We start from the raw sequence: 14,620 nt of genomic DNA, 5'->3' as shown, positions 1-14,620 counted from the left end.
AACTGTTAAGAGGATACTTTGTGCCGCAGGCCTTCATGGTAAAATAGCTGCTAGGAAACCACTGCTAAGGACAGGCAACAAGCAGAAGAGACTTGTTTGGGCTAAAGAACACAAGGAATGGACATTAGACCAGTGGAAATCTGTGCTTTGGTCTGATGAGTCCAAATTTGAGATCTTTGGTTCCAACCACCGTGTCTTTGTGCGACGCAGAAAAGGTGAATGGATGGACTCTACATGCCTGGTTCCCACCGTGAAGCATGGAGGAGGAGGTGTGATGGTGTGGGGGTGCTTTGCTGGTGACACTGTTGGGGATTTATTCAAAATTGAAGGCATTCTGAACCAGCATGGCTACCACAGCATCTTGCAGCGGCATGCTATTCCATCCGGTTTGCGTTTAGTTGGACCATCATTTATTTTTCAACAGGACAATGACCCCAAACACACCTCCAGGCTGTGTAAGGGCTATTTGACCAAGGAGAGTGCTGGGGTGCTACGCCAGATGACCTGGCCTCCACAGTCACCAGACCTGAACCCAATCGAGATGGTTTGGGGTGAGCTGGACCGCAGAGTGAAGGCAAAAGGGCCAACAAGTGCTAAGCATCTCTGGGAACTCCTTCAAGATTGTTGACAGACCATTTCCGGGGACTACCTCTTGAAGCTCATCAAGAGAATGCCAAGAGTGTGCAAAGCAGTCATCAAAGCAAAAGGTGGCTACTTTGAAGAACCTAGAATATAAGACATATTTTCAGTTGTTTCACACTTTTTTGTTAAGTATATAATTCCATGTGTGTTAATTCATAGTTTTGATGCCTTCAGTGTGAATGTACAATTTTCATAGTCATGAAAATACAGAAAAATCTTTAAATGAGAAGGTGTGTCCAAACTTTTGGTCTGTACTGTATATATATGTATATATATATATATATATATATATATATATATATATATATATATGTAGTGAAGAATATTTCCATAGCAAACTATGTGTAAATAACCTAGACAATTCCCCTATGTAAAAGCCCATGTTAAAATCGCATTGCAATCGGATGTAAATCGGAAGCTAGGTGAGAAAATCGCATAGCACTCGCATTAAAATCGCATGACACTCGCATGTCACTCATCCTTTTTTTCTGTCCCGATATCGGAACTTTTTTTTCTCACATATGAGTATGAGCCCTTAGATTGTGTGGGGACCCGCCGCTTAAGGAGACAGACAAAGTTCACAATGTCAGTTTATTCAGAAATTTATAAGAGATGAACAACACAACACAAAGTTATACGAAAAAATGATCCGGAATTGTAATCCCATAGAGAGTACCAGTATTTGCTACAATGAACATGTCAGAAGAGCTGGCAGGGCCTCTTTGATAAATCTAAAGCCACTATTTCATATATACTTTTTGCTGTCATCCATTTTCATCTCAAAAACGAATACAGCACACAGGATAGCAGGGGTGAAATAATGCAACTTTGAAGTCTCGCTAAATATAACTATATTAGCATATGACAGTGATGCGGATGGGTATTTAGAATTAAGCAGCTATCCTAAATGTTTTGATGACTGTATTGTCCCTCTATTCTCTGATCTATGCACTAGTCCGTATTGACAGTATGACTTATTCATGCCCACACTATTATGAATCTGCAGGTCTCCATTTGCGTCTATATGGCGTCTGCCAATGCCAGAGGCATTAGTTTGTTGGTGAGAATACCTATCTGATGTAACATGCCCCCATTTGTGTCATGACATACTTTTTTCACCAATTTCACATAGGGCACAGAGGTACAATATGGATACATAGAAAGCAGGCTATATGAACTGTATTAAAAATCCACAAAGTGAAGGGTTGTACAGTAGCGTGTACATACAATAGGGACAGCATCCTTATCTGCTTTGGTTTACATACGTTGGTAAGGGAACCCCAGTTGTGTTTTGATGATGCACTGCTGAGCTGGCTGTCAGTCAGTGCCAGGGGCGCAGTTTCAGCCAATGCTCACTATGTACTGAGCAGTGACTGAAAGCATGAGGCTGCCAGGACGAATAAAGTCAATTTCCTCCCGCCAGCTGGGCTTTCAGTGCGGCAGCCGCACAGCATCAGAACTCTATTAACCAGCAGATTAACCCCTTATCTGCAGCTTAATAGCATTTTATCACATGACAAGTTTCCTTTAATGGCTGAGCTGCACAATGAAGCTGCTCAATATCTTTCTAATATCACTGTGCTTTTAAGTCAATAGGTAAGACTGGTGTTAGAGAAATACAAAATGATAAAGGGGACCTTATTCTGATTTGCCATGTGCTCCTGACTCTTCTATGTGATAATATTGAAAGGGAATCTGTCAGCAGAATTTCACCCCGCTTAAACTATTTATAAGGGCATGTAGCTCTTTCAAAGACAAGTACAGCAATAGCTTTAGATGGCCATTCTGTTCCTCCGTTACTGGGAAATCAGCGTTTGAATTGATATGCAAATGAGGCTGAAGAGCTATGGTAGATCTGAAGCCTTAGTTACTCCAGCTCTATTCCACAACCAGGGCCACTTCCACCTGCTTGACTGACAGAGTACTATGATGTGTGACTTCAGACAAAGGAACCATCAGTCGAGCAAGAGGACGCAGCACTGAGCGGGAAATAGAGCTGGAGTGACAGAGGCTTCTGATCCACTATAGCCATTCACATAGCAAATTCTCAGTAATGGAGGAATGGACTGGCTAGATAAAGGTATTGCTGGACTTGTATTTGAAACAGCTACATGCGCTTATAAAGAGTTGGTGGGGGTGAAATCATGTTGACAGATTCCCTTTAAGAAATGGATAAGTCCAATCAGAGGCTTAGCAGGAGGTGTCTGGACCAATGTGAAATCTACACCTGGGCCTTGCACCTGTCATTGACTTTACATATACTGGAACTAAAACACAAAACTGTACTAATGTCCATTCCCTCTATTAAGTGTGATGACGTCACCGTGCAGTTAGCACATCACGTCACAACTATTTATGGTGCCATTGTTGTTATCTGCCATGTTTACAGCCATTTGTGCCACATCATGAACTACTAAAGAAAAATTACTCCAAATAACCCATTAATCAATTGTGAAAGAAAGCACGACATGAGCTTAAAAGACGTACATCTTCATTGTAACAAATGGCATTTGACAAATTGGCATATGTGTAAGCTAGAACTAGGAGTGGGTCTAATAAGGTGCAAATTCAGTCCAATATCATTGTTGGAAAATACCACCATGTGAAAAGAGCCTAAGTAAGAGCTTTAATAAAAAAGCTACCTGCTAATAATGATTTGACCACTGTTCTATAAGACCAAGTTCACACTACGTTCCTGAACACTAACTGAATCTCCCTAAGAACACGATTCAGATGGACACCCAACGAACCCATATTCTGCTATGACACAAATGGAGTTTCTGCTAAAGTACCCATTAGTTTACATGTGTACATAAACGTAGCAGCCTATGTTTCTGTGCCAGTCTGAGAAAACGGATGCTTTGGAAAAAACAGTAATCACAAACCAAGTTAATTTGAAATTTGTTTTTGTGTTTATTTTTTGTTATTTGGCGTTTTTTGATTCCTGTTTTTTGGGGGATTCAGGAGGAACCCTGAACATAATGCAAAACTGTAGTGTGAACAGGGCAGTGGCATGGGGGTGATGTCCTGCCATCATTAAAGTTATTAGGGTACGTGCACATGGTCTGGAAACGCTGCGAATAGGACACAGCATTCTACATTACAAGCAAAGTGGATGGATGTGTAGAAATCCCATGCCCACTATGCGTCTCCATGCTTCTGCGGATCACCTGTGGACATGGACATGCGGCGCGTCTTCACAGACCGCAGCATGTCAATGTCTCTTCTGGAGCCGCTAGTCGCAGCAAGAGAAATTAGATCAGTACAATGTATTGAATGCGGTGAACGGTTCAATGAACACATGCGGATTCCCCTGCGTGCAGCGCTTTGGACGCAACATAGAGTATACTGTGTTCAAAGCGCTGACAGTACGGATCGTGTGCACATACCCCTAGACTGGGCTTACATGTCATCCTCAGTTGTATTTTTACATGTTCCCTGTCAAAAAGAACACATTCATAGCCCTATTACCTACAGTCCTGAGTTTATGAAGGCTGAAAAGTAATTTAAAAACACCTGAAATCAGCACTGCTCCTGAACATCTTTCTAGTCCGGATTCACTTATACAGATTTCCAATGGAGTGAGTAGAAAGAGATGTACAAGTCCTTCCTTTCAATACTCTCCTCTATTTTGTACTTGGTTTGGCTAAAAAAAACCAAAAGGTCTGAAACCAAAATCAGCCAAATTTTCCATAACCGCAAAACCATTCTGGCTATCTGGAAATGTGAAATGAAAGCAAAGGAGTCCACAAACTAGAATACATAACCACCAATCAGCTGTATAATCTGATCCACATAATGCAGATTACCATCCAGCCCATAACATACAGAATAGAGCAAGAACTGGTACATAGAAGGCACAGATGCAAAATTACAGAATGCAGCTCTATGTGTGAAGGTGGTGTGCACTGCGTATACCATTCATGGACCAGAAACTGCTGCTCTATGGAGGCCCATCATGTACCCAGCATGCCAGCTGTCACAGCTTCATACATATATACACTGCCTGCAGAAATCTGTGACTGCTGAGACACCACATCCATAGCACATCCAGCAGAGGAGTACTGTGCAAGCAACAGGGAGATCCATCCAGGCACTGAATGCACCAGCCGTCCACGCTATATACACACTGGCTGTATACACACTGACTGTATACACACTGACCATATACACACTGACTATATACACACTGGCTGTATACACACTGACCATATACAGTTATATGAAAAAGTTTGGGCACCCCTATTAATCTTAAGCTTAATGTTTTATAAAAATTGGTGTTTTTGCAACAGCTATTTCAGTTTAATATATGTAATAACTGTTGGACACAGTAATGTTTCTGCCTTGAAATGAGGTTTATTGTACTAACAGAAAATGTGCAATCTGCATTCAAACAAAATTTAACAGGTGCATAAGTATGGGCACCCTTATCATTTTCTTGTTTTAAATACTCCTACCTACTTTTTACTGACTTACAAAAGCACTTTTTTTGGTTTTGTAACCTCATTGAGCTTTGAACTTCATAACCAGGTGTATGCAATCATGAGAAAAGCTACTTAAAGTGGTCACTTGCAAGTTGTTCTCCTGTTTGAATCTCCGCTGACGAGTGGCATCATGGGCTCCTCAAAACAACTGTCAAATGATCTGAAAACAAAGATTATTCAACATAGTTGTTCAGGGGAAGGATACAAAAAGCTGTCTCAGAGATTTAACCTGCCAGTTTCCACTGTGAGGAACATAGTAAGGAAATGGAAGAACACAGGGACAGTTCTTGTTAAGGCCAGAAGTGGCAGGCCAAGAAAAACATCAGAAAGGCAGAGAAGAAGAATGGTGAGATCAGTCAAGGACAATCCTCAGACCACCTCCAGAGAGCTGCAGCATCAACTTGCTGCAGATATTGTCACTGTGCATCGGTCAACTATACAACGCACTTTGCACAAGGAGAAGCTGTATGGGAGAGTGATGCGAAAGAAGCCGTTTCTGCAAGCACGCCACAAACAGAGTCGGCTGAGGTATGCAAAAGCACATTTGGAGAAGCCAATTTCTTTTTGGAAGTCCTGTGGACTGATGAAACCAAGATTGAGTTGTTTGGTCATACAAAAAGGCGTTATGCATGGCGGCAAAAAAACACAGCATTCCAAGAAAAACACTTGCTACCCACAGTAAAATTTGGTGGAGGTTCCATCATGCTTTGGGGCTGTGTGGCCAATGCCGGCACTGGGAATCTTGTTAAAGTTGAGGGACGCATGGATTCCACTCAGTATCAGCAGATTCTTGACAACAATGTTCAAGAATCAGTGATAAAGTTGAAGTTACGCAGGGGATGGATCTTTCAGCAAGACAATGATCCAAAACACCGCTCCAAATCTACTCAGGCATTCATGCAGAGGAACAATTACAATGTTCTGGAATGGCCATCCCAGTCCCCAGACCTGAATATCATTGAACATCTGTGGGATCATTTGAAGAGGGCTGTCCATGCTCGGCGACCATCAAACTTAACTGAACTGGAATTGTTTTGTAAAGAGGAATGGTCAAAAATACCTTCATCCAGGATCCAGGAACTCATTAAAAGCTACAGGAAGCGACTAGAGGCTGTTATTTTTGCAAAAGGAGGATCTACTAAATATTAATGTCACTTTTCTGGTGAGGTGCCTAGACTTATGCACCTGTCAAATTTTGTTTGAAGGCAGATTGCACATTTTCTGTTAGTACAATAAACCTCATTTCAAGGCTGAAACATTACTGTGTCCAACAGTTATTACATATATCAAACTGAAATAGCTGTTGCAAAAACACCAATTTTTATAAAACATTAAGCTTAAGATTAATAGGGGTGCCCAAACTTTTTCATATAACTGTACACACTGAATATATACACACTGGCTGTATACACACTGACTGTATACACACTGACTATATACACACTGACCTTATACATACTGACTGTATACACACTGACTATATACACACTGACTGTATACACACTGACCATATACACACTGACCATATACATACTGATTGCATACACACTGACTATATACACACTGACTGAATACACACTGACCGAATACACACTGACCGAATACACACTGACTGTATACACACTGACCATATACATACTGACTACACACTGACTGTATACACACTGACCGTATACATACTGATTGTATACACACTGACCATATACATACTGATTGCATACACACTGACCATATACATACTGATTGTATACACACTGACCATATACATACTGATTGTATACACACTGACCATATACATACTGACTACACACTGACTGTATACACACTGACCATATACACACTGACCATATACACACTGACTATACACACTGACCATATACACACTGACTGTATACACACTGACCATATACACACTGACTGTATACACACTGACCGTATACAGACTGATTGTATACACACTGACTGTATATACACTGACCATATACATACTGATTGTATACACACTGATCATATACATACTGATTGTATACACACTGACCATATACATACTGACTACACACTGACTGTATACACACTGACCATATACACACTGACTATATACACACTGACTGTATACACACTGACCATATACACACTGACCATATACATACTGATTGTATACACACTGACCATATACATACTGACTACACACTGACTGTATACACACTGACCATATACACACTGACCATATACATACTGATTGTATACACACTGACCATATACACACTGACCGTATACACACTGACCATATACACACTGACAGTATACACACTGACAGTATACACACTGACCATATACACACTGATTGTATACACACTGACCATATACACACTGACCATATACATACTGATTGTATACACACTGACCATATACACACTGACCGTATACACACTGACAGTATACACACTGACAGTATACACACTGACCGTATACACACTGACCATATACACACTGACAGTATACACACTGACCGTATACACACTGACCATATACATACTGATTGTATACACACTGACCATATACACACTGACAGTATACACACTGACCATATACACACTGACCATATACATACTGATTGTATACACACTGACCATATACATACTAACTGTATACACACTGACTGTATACACACTGACCATATACATACTAACTGTATACACACTGACTGTATACACACTGACTGTATACACACTGACCATATACACACTGACTGTATACACACTGACTGTATACACACTGACAGTATACACACTGACCATATACATACTGACTGTATACATACTGGCTATATATATACTGACTGTATGCACTCTGACCATATACATACTGAATGTATACACACTGACCACATACATACTGGCTATATACATAATGACTGTATACACACTAACTATATACATACTGACCGTATATACACTGACCGTATACACACTGACTGTATACACACTGTATACACACTGACCATATACATACTGGCTATATACATACTGACTATATATATACTGACTGTATACACTCTGACCATATACATACTGACCATATACATACTGGCTGTATACACACTGACCATATACATACTGACCGTATACACACTGACTGTATACACACTGACCGTATACATACTGACCGTATACATACTGGCTATATATATACTGACTGTATACACACTGACCATATACATACTGACCGTATACATGCTGACCATATACATACTGGCTGTATACACACTGACCATATACATACTGGCTATATAAATAATGACTGTATACACACTGACAATATACATACTGACCGTATACACACTGTATACACACTGACCATATACATACTGGCTATATATATACTGACTGTATACACTCTGACCATATACATACTGACTGTATACACACTGGCTATATGCATACTGACTGTATACACACTGACCATATACATACTGACCATATACATATTGACCGTATACACACTGACTGTATACACACTGACCATATACATACTGGCTGTATACACACTGACCATATACATACTGGCTATATAAATAATGACTGTATACACACTGACAATATACATACTGACCGTATACACACTGTATACACACTGACCATATACATACTGGCTATATACATGCTGACTATATATATACTGACTGTATACACTCTGACCATATACATACTGACTGTATACACACTGGCTATATGCATACTGACTGTATACACACTGACCATATACATACTGACCATATACATATTGACCGTATACACACTGACTGTATACAGACTGACCATATACATACTGACCGTATACATACTGACCGTATACATGCTGACTATATACATACTGCTATATACACACTGGCCGTACACATACTGACCATATACATACTATCTATATACACACTGACCATATACATACTGACCGTATACACACTGACTGTATACACACTGAACGTATACATACTGGCTATATATATACTGACTGTATACACAATGACCATATACATACTGACCGTATACATGCTGACTATATACATACTGCTATATACACACTGGCCGTATACATACTGACTATATACATACTGGCTATATACATACTATATACATACTGATTATATACCTAATGACTGTATACATACTGACTGTATACACAGGTATATACTAGACCAGCTGGGATATGGCTATATATATATATATATATACATACTGACTGTATACACAGGTATATACTAGAGCAGCTGGGACATGGCTATATATATATATATATATATATATATATATATATACTGACAGTATACATACTGACGGTATATACAAAGGTATATACTAGACCAGCTGGGATATGGCTATATACATACTGACTATATACACAGGTATATACTAGAGCAGCTGGGACATGGCTATACACATACTGACTATATATACAGGTATATACTAGAGCAGCTGGGACACGGCTATACACATACTGACTATATATACAGGTATATACTAGAGCAGCTGGGACACGGCTATATACATACTGACTATATATACAGGTATATACTAGACCAGCTGGGATATGGCTATATATATATATATATACATACTGACTGTATACACAGGTATTTACTAGAGCAGCTGGGACATGGCTATATATATATATATATATATATATATACTGACAGTATACATACTGACGGTATATACAAAGGTATATACTAGACCAGCTGGGATATGGCTATATACATACTGACTATATACACAGGTATATACTAGAGCAGCTGGGACATGGCTATACACATACTGACTATATATACAGGTATATACTAGAGCAGCTGGGACACGGCTATACACATACTGACTATATATACAGGTATATACTAGAGCAGCTGGGACACGGCTATATACATACTGACTATATATCCACAGGTATATACTAGAGCAGCTGGGACATGGCTATATACATAATGACTATATATATACATACTGACTATATACACAGGAATATACTAGAGCAGCTGGGACACGGCACTATACATAATGACTATATATATATACATACTGACTATATACACAGGTATATACTAGAGCAGCTGGGACACGGCTATATACATAATGACTATATATACAGGTATATACTAGAGCAGCTGGGACACGGCTATATACATAATGACTATATATATACATACTGACTATATATCCACAGGTATATACTAGAGCAGCTGGGACACGGCTATATACATAATGACTATATATACAGGTATATACTAGAGCAGCTGGGACATGGCTATATACATAATGACTATATATATACATACTGACTATATATCCACAGGTATATACTAGAGCAGCTGGGACACGGCTATATACATAATGACTATATATATACATACTGACTATATACACAGGTATATACTAGAGCAGCTGGGACACGGCTATATACATAATGACTATATATATACATACTGACTATATACACAGGAATATACTAGAGCAGCTGGGACACGACTATATACATAATGACTATATATATATACTGACTATATACACAGGTATATACTAGAGCAGCTGGGACACGGCTATATACATAATGACTACATATATACATACTGACTATATACACAGGAATATACTAGAGCAGCTGGGACACGGCTATATACATACTGACTATATATACAGGTATATACTAGAGCAGCTGGGACATGGCTATATATATATATATATATATATATATATATATATATATATATACTGACTATATATCCACAGGTATATACTAGAGCAGCTGGGACACGACTATATACATAATGACTATATATATACATACTGACTATATACACAGGAATATACTAGAGCAGCTGGGACATGGCTATATACATAATGACTATATATATACATACTGACTATATACACAGGAATATACTAGAGCAGCTGGGACATGGCTATATACATAATGACTATATATATACATACTGACTATATACACAGGAATATACTAGAGCAGCTGGGACACGACTATATACATAATGACTATATATATATATACTGACTATATACACAGGTATATACTAGAGCAGCTGGGACACGACTATATACATAATGACTATATATACAGGTATATACTAGAGCAGCTGGGACACGGCTATATACATACTGACTATATATACAGGTATATACTAGAGCAGCTGGGACATGGCTATATATATATATATATATATATATACTGACTATATATCCACAGGTATATACTAGAGCAGCTGGGACACGGCTATATACATACTGACTATATATATATACTGACTATATATCCACAGGTATATACTAGAGCAGCTGGGACACGGCTATATACATACTGACTATATATACAGGTATATACTAGAGCAGCTGGGACATGGCTATATACATACTGACTATATATCCACAGGTATATACTAGAGCAGCTGGGACACGGCTATATACATAATGACTATATATATACATACTGACTATATACACAGGTATATACTAGAGCAGCTGGGACACGGCTATATACATAATGACTATATATATACATACTGACTATATACACAGGAATATACTAGAGCAGCTGGGACACGACTATATACATAATGACTATATATATATACTGACTATATACACAGGTATATACTAGAGCAGCTGGGACACGGCTATATACATAATGACTATATATATACATACTGACTATATACACAGGAATATACTAGAGCAGCTGGGACACGGCTATATACATACTGACTATATATACAGGTATATACTAGAGCAGCTGGGACATGGCTATATATATATATATATATATATATATATACTGACTATATATCCACAGGTATATACTAGAGCAGCTGGGACACGACTATATACATAATGACTATATATATACATACTGACTATATACACAGGAATATACTAGAGCAGCTGGGACACGACTATATACATAATGACTATATATATACATACTGACTATATACACAGGAATATACTAGAGCAGCTGGGACATGGCTATATACATAATGACTATATATATACATACTGACTATATACACAGGAATATACTAGAGCAGCTGGGACATGGCTATATACATAATGACTATATATATACATACTGACTATATACACAGGAATATACTAGAGCAGCTGGGACACGACTATATACATAATGACTATATATATATACTGACTATATACACAGGTATATACTAGAGCAGCTGGGACACGACTATATACATAATGACTATATATACAGGTATATACTAGAGCAGCTGGGACACGGCTATATACATACTGACTATATATACAGGTATATACTAGAGCAGCTGGGACATGGCTATATATATATATATATATATATATACTGACTATATATCCACAGGTATATACTAGAGCAGCTGGGACACGGCTATATACATACTGACTATATATATATACTGACTATATATCCACAGGTATATACTAGAGCAGCTGGGACACGGCTATATACATACTGACTATATATATATACTGACTATATCCACAGGTATATACTAGAGCAGCTGGGACACGGCTATATACATACTAACTATATATACAGGTATATACTAGAGCAGCTGGGACATGGCTATATATATATATATATATATATATATACTGACTATATATCCACAGGTATATACTAGAGCAGCTGGGACATGGCTATATACATACTGACTATATATATATACTGACTATATCCACAGGTATATACTAGAGCAGCTGGGACACGGCTATATACATACTAACTATATATACAGGTATATACTAGAGCAGCTGGGACATGGCTATATATATATATATATATATATATATATACTGACTATATATCCACAGGTATATACTAGAGCAGCTGGGACACGGCTATATACATACTGACTATATATATATACTGACTATATCCACAGGTATATACTAGCCCAGTAGGCTATCTACATACATATATATAGACATGGAGGGATGCAGTCCTCAGCTGCTGCCCACATCGATCTGCATGCCACAGACCCCGCTCACCTCTCCCCGTGCCCCCAAGGCTCCATCACCCCTTAGCCACTCGCCCCTCCCTTTGCAGAGGTTCCCTGGTACCTGAGCTGGTAGGGCAGCCTGTGATGGCAGGAGACGGGCAGACAGAATGGTGCCAGCCTTTTGTTGCCTGGTACACTGAGCTGACAGTCTGTCTTCCTCCTTCCTACAACTCCCTCCCCCAGATTTGGCTGGTGAGGATGCGAGGCTGGTTCTCGTCTGCAGCTCCTGTGTGATGGTGGCACCTTGCTCTGAAGTCCTCCCCCAGCTGTGGGCAGCGGTGCAGGGGGCACCTGGGAGCCGGTGGTGAGCGGAGAATCCCCTCAGCCAGCACCTGCCATGGCCATTGCTTAGCCAGGCTCCAGTCTAGCGGATGTCCCCTCCCCCCATATTACCTCTATGTGTCCCTGTCATACGCAGGGTTCCCTTTTCCCCCAGAGGGAGGGGATGAACTGTCTGTGTCCCCAGTGCCTGGGTTCCCTTCTCTCCCTCTCCTCCCCTCCTACACGGACTATACGGAGGGGAGGGTGGCAGTGCCCGGGGGTGTAGCGCCCCTCTATGTGCGGCACACGTGCACTGTATGTGCTGGCATGTGTCGCCGGATTCCTATTCATTACACTGCTAGCAGCTGTTGTCATAGTAACAGAGTAAGCAGGAAATCACGACGCTCGCAGACAGCACAATGTGGCAGGCGGTCGGGGGTGGTGAGGGGAGCGTGCAGGCGCTTATTGCACTCACAGGGTTAATGCTATGGCGCTACCCGGCGTCACTGGTACCCAGGGAGCTCCTGCTGCCTGTCACACAGAGCCCAGGGTACCCAGGCCCTGCACTGCCCACCTCATGTGTCATCAGGCTTGTGTGTGGGCACAGTGCTAAGTACATTTCCTCCTGCACCTAGAGCTGCTGCACATTCATTGCTCATGGCTCCTTACAAGAAATGATCTGGTGCACACCAGCCATTGACCCATCCTGCTCTACACTTATGTGACACTCCAACCCTGAGCCCAGAGGGTGGACAAGAAGACCCAGCATGGCCTGACGGTCTGTAGCCGCCAGGGCATGCTGGGAGTTTCCCCCCGTGTGTATACGCCATATTACACACATACACCTGAACCTTCCCCTGGACACCCCCTGTACATCCTCCAATACAGTGGACCACCGATGATACCATAAACCTTCACGCTACACTCTTGTCATAGCCTTCCCAAGCCTGGCGGGTGTATACACTTAAATGAGTTTGCCCTGATTAATAACTACACGTTACTGCTACAGCCAATCTGTGGGCCCTGCTATCTTGTGCCGTGTAGTCGGTATCACCACTGAGCTCAGTGACTGGCTGCAGTGGTCGCTTACTACGCTGCATCAACAGACCCCTTTAAGTTCACCTTCTTGTGTGTATCACTTTGCCGTGGCACCTGTAGCCGCAGCCATTACTGGTGG

At 40.2% G+C, this 14,620-nt stretch overlaps 1 protein-coding gene across 6 annotated transcripts in view; it reads right to left on the bottom strand.

Annotated features, from left to right (window-relative positions):
* PRR7 (proline rich 7, synaptic) overlaps positions 1-13,801 on the bottom strand; it is a 91,066-nt gene extending 77,265 nt beyond the window's left edge. For 2 of the 6 annotated variants that reach the window (XM_073650631.1, XM_073650630.1), the window contains exon 1: positions 13,244-13,569. The gene's annotated coding sequence lies outside the window, so the exon portion shown is untranslated. The other 4 variants (XM_073650633.1, XM_073650632.1, XM_073650635.1 and 1 more) reach the window with 4 other exon arrangements.
* Positions 13,802-14,620: the final 819 nt, after the last annotated feature.

Source organism: Phyllobates terribilis, unplaced genomic scaffold (genome assembly GCF_046119375.1).
Source record: "Phyllobates terribilis strain yellow unplaced genomic scaffold, ASM4611937v1 Scaffold_11__3_contigs__length_659146591, whole genome shotgun sequence".
Taxonomy (NCBI): domain Eukaryota; kingdom Metazoa; phylum Chordata; class Amphibia; order Anura; family Dendrobatidae; genus Phyllobates; species Phyllobates terribilis.
Note: the sequence above shows the minus strand (reverse complement) of the source record. Positions and strands in the feature narration are given on the sequence as shown.